Source organism: Neodiprion lecontei, chromosome 6 (genome assembly GCF_021901455.1).
Source record: "Neodiprion lecontei isolate iyNeoLeco1 chromosome 6, iyNeoLeco1.1, whole genome shotgun sequence".
Taxonomy (NCBI): domain Eukaryota; kingdom Metazoa; phylum Arthropoda; class Insecta; order Hymenoptera; family Diprionidae; genus Neodiprion; species Neodiprion lecontei.
Genome location: NC_060265.1, coordinates 22,746,305 through 22,751,136, shown reverse-complemented (window position 1 = coordinate 22,751,136; position 4,832 = coordinate 22,746,305).

Sequence of the window (4,832 nt, the reverse complement as noted above, 5' to 3'; positions counted from 1 at the left end):
TCTGTCCTGCCGATTCCAGACTCAAGCGGCCAGGCCCTTCGATGGTCAGCCGTTGACTGAAGATATATCCTTCAGTTAACGGGTCAGCTGATAACGCTGCCGTTCTGCGACAGTTGGATGATGAAAAATTTTGCTCGTATCTTTCAAATGTGTGTTAAAATACAGTCGAAGTGTTAAGAAGCTTCGTTCTTTCTCTCCCTATCACCTTTTTAGGTCTTTAAATCACTACGCAGCGTTAAATACTGTCTCATATACGAAGCATCCATTTCATCTCGTTCAAAATTAGCGCATCCGTGATGTATTACAGTTACTCTGAATTTTTTTCCATCCGAATACTTTTCGAAAAACAATTTTGCTTCTCTACCCAACGTAGATACTTCACTCTCGACTAGCTAGAACAGCGTTTTGATTATATGCCTACGAAAATTCAAGATCGAGAGAGCAAATGAAAAGTTGTTGGAATAATAATGAATACTAATGTTATGGAATACATCGAGCGCGCGTCGAATAGAATCCCATTTCGAAGTGAATAATTCTTCTCTTTTCATATAATAGCTAATCTAGTAATATAGGTAAATAGGATGGTTGGAGGTGTTCGGAAATGGTAGGACATTTCAAAAGTTAAAGTCGACGATGATCCGGTGCATCAATTTTATCGTTACAGATTTTCTTTCCCCATGAGGCATAGAGTATTCAACAACGATAATGCAGTCCGTAAAATTCATCATTCATCTCTGTCTGGAAAGCTAATTCGCAAGGCGTGGTATTCTAGATATGTCAAAACTAAGCTAGCGGCACGTGTTTGCATTGTTAGAAAAATACCCGTACTCTACATACACTGTTTCTAATCTTTTGCTACATTTGGTTTAATCCCCATGCTTCCACAGTACGAATAGTCGGAAATGTTTTTGATTATCCATAATAAAATAAAAGAAGTAACAAAGCTTAAATTTATTGTTGAAGCTTTAATGAATACATCAAACTGCGGTCGAATTCATTTATTATTTGCACATGACCTCTGTACATTTGATAAATTATTCCTAAATACATTGAAACATATGTATTTATAATGAAATATCATGCAATGGGCTGTGTAAACTATAAACTATAATTTCTATCAAATAGCTGCTTTTATGTTAACAGGGCTTTGAGACTCAGTTAAGTTGGTTCTAGATTTTTGCCATCGTATGTAGGACATTGGGTTACAAGAACAAATGCGAATTACGAAGAACTCCGTATTAGAGATAAGGATATTTTAGTTCAAGTATACCTTTACACAGAAATCCGTATGTGAATATACTAAAACCTCTGTGTTTATTGTAAAAATCTAGTTTTAAATATATATATATCTAGTTAAAAAATATGTATATGTATACTTATGCATGTGTATATACATATATACACATACATGTACATAAATAATTGCCAAGAAATTAGAAACACTCACAACTTGTCGCAAATAGAGTAAAACGTAAGGTTAATAATATACAAATTACACAACCGCACCATAAAACGTGGCAAGGATAATCCTAGTGCAGTGATTGTATAAACTGAAGAAATATACATTTACATATACATGATATAAATTAATAGTCTAGAAAAGAGTATTTAGAGAGCTTATCTAATTCCGATCTTGTCACAATAGATCATTAGCATAATCAATATACGGTTAAAGCTGTATTAGCTACATTCACTATTAGAGATAATATTTTTTATCCATTTTTATAGTTATTTAATCTCTTGTACAACAATTTTTCAAACTTCACCGCAAAATGCCCAACGAGTTCTCGTAGTGCAAATACGAGTCCAATTACCTTACGGATGGCATTACATTGATTTTTGCCTTCTCGCGTCGAGTTATAAATACAGAGAAATCTCAATGAGAGCCCATTTCTATAAGATTTATTGTAGTGCTATATTCGTAGCTGTACCTGTTATTCTATATTATATACTGTCCTAAATTTTAAACACACATCACAACAATGGCTGAAAGCACAATGGCAAGAAGAGAGGAGCAATTCGCATCCTAATAAATCTTTTCTTCTTTATACGTAGCACAGCGATGTCACGTCGGAGGATATGTACTAGTGGATCACTAGGTGGGGCACAGAACTGAAACATAATTATGTTGAAAATCTTCAACATCTCTTACAGAAAGTAGGTACGTTGCCAGACCTTATATACCAACAATGAATATTCATAGATGGTATATTCATAAATACTTACAAAAGTGAATTGAAATAATTTATTGTAAACATGACAAATTTGAAAACTTGCAGACGAAATATAATTACAATTGTCATTAAATATTATCAAACTGTTTTACTCACCGTGCACAAATCCTCGTTCACCTTGTTCTCCTCGTCTTCCTCGTCCTCCGCCTTGTCCATCTCCGACCACCTCCAACAACCACTGATAACCACCTCGGGTTATACCTTAAATAGTAATAAATATTTTCAGTATAAGAACACATCGTAAATATTGTGTAAGGATTAATATAATTAAATAATTGATAGTAGAATAAACTTCACTAGCACATTTATAGCTACTGAATTTGTGCTTGCGCGAAAAATGAATTGAAATATTTTATTGTAAACATGACAAGTTTGAAATATTTTAGATGAAATATAATTACAATTGCCATCAAATATTATAAAAGTGTTTTACTCACCGAGCACAAATCCTCGTCCTCCTCGTCCACCTTGTTTTCCTCATCTTTCTCATCCTCCTCCTCGTCCACCTCCGACCACCACCAACCGCCCCCAACAACCACCAATAACCACCAATAACCACCTCAGGTTATACCTTGAATAGTAATAAATATTTTTAGTATACGAACTCAGCAAAAATATTATGTAAGGATTAATAGAATTAATTATCCGATTAATAATGTAATAAGTTTTATTAGCGCATTTATAGCTACTGAATATGTGCTTGCGCGAAAAATGAATTGAAATATTTTATTGTAAACATGACAAGTTTGAAATATTTTAGATGAAATATAATTACAATTGTTATCAAATATTATAAAAATGTTTTACTCACCGAGCACACATCCTCGTCCTCTTCGTCCGCCTTGTTCTCCTCCTCTTTCTCGTCCTCCTCCTCGTCCACCTCCAACCACCTCCAACCACCTCCAACCACCGCCAACCACCCCCAACAACCACCAACACTCACTTCGGGTTATACCTCGAATACTAAGAAATATTTGCAGTATCAGAACACATCAAAAATATTGTGTAAGGATTATTATGATTTCTGTATTGACACATTTTAACAAGAAGATTATGAGAAAATTATAAAAAATTGTAGAAATTTTATTAGCGCAATGACAGCTACTGAATTTGAGCTTACGCAAAAAATGAATTGAAATAATTCATCGTAAACATGAAACAGGAACCCCGGAGCGCTTGTCCTGGAACTCGAGTTGCACCAAGAAGCGGACCCGGACCGCAGAATCCAGGAGGTAGAGAACCCGGTACTCGAAATCTGCGGAGCGCGATTCTCATCCGTCCGCTCTACTGCGCGGTTGTTTCCAGACTGAGGAATTTTGGCGGTCGACGATTGCTATAGATCGATGACGTCGAGGGAAAAAAAAATTTGGGTGACGTCATTTTCTGAACATCCGAGCATCCAAACATTGGTTTCGAACTTTAATACTATGTATGACGATGCACGATGTATGACGTATGATGATATCATGTGATGTATAACGATTTTAGTTTTCACATTTCATGCAAGAAATACGCACTTAGTCTTTCCTGCCGATTCCAGACTCAAGCGACTTGGCCCTTCGATGGTCAGCCGTTGACTAAAGATATATTCTTCAGTTAACGGGTCAGCTAATAACGCTGCCGTTCCGCGACAGTTGTATGTCACAAAATTTTGCTCGTACCTTCCAAATGTGTGTCAAAATACACTGGAAATTTTAAAAAGCTTCGTTCGTTCTCTTTCTATCACCTTTTCAGGTTAAATCAATTAAAAAAATTACGACACTGCGTTAAATACTGTATGATATACGGAGAATCCATTTTATCTCGATAAAAATTAGCGCATCCGTGATGTATTAAAGTTACTCTGAATTTTTTTCCATGTGAACCCGTTTCGAAAAACAATTCTGCTCCTGTACACAACGTAGATACTTCACTTGCTACCACCTAAAACAGTGTTTCGATTCTATGCATACGAAAATTCAAGATCGAGAGAGCAAATGAAAACTTGTTGGAATAAATATAAATAATAATGTCACGGAATACATCGAGCGCGTGTCGAATAGAATCCCATTTCGACATGAATAATTCTCCTATTTTCATATTATAACCGATTATTGTAGATATTCTAGTTTGTCTCCTGGAAAATTATAAAATTTATAGTATGCATTACGTATCAATCGGAAATCAATCATATATATTAATATTGTACGTGGACCGCATGTTCTTTTTGGTCACTGCGTCATTATCATATCTGATCTATTATTATTTATGATTTATGTATACATTCATCTTTCGGTTACATATACTTCAATCAATTCACTGTTCTCCTACAAATTTTCGAATAAATTTATCCTCATCAGTAATTTCTTGCATCGCCGACAAGTCGGTAATTACACACATGCTAAGTATTGGCTTGGGCTCACCATTGCGACGTCTGTGTTACTCGGAAGGTGAATGCAGCCAGCATCATGTCGAAATCGTTAACTCTCCGATGTTCTGCAATGAGTTATCAACTCTACCGTTCAAACATCTCAGGGAGCGCAAGCGCACGACGATTTTCGGTTTCCACACCAAAGCCCATTAAGGCAACTGTCTTTATATTCTTCAGCCAACGTAGGA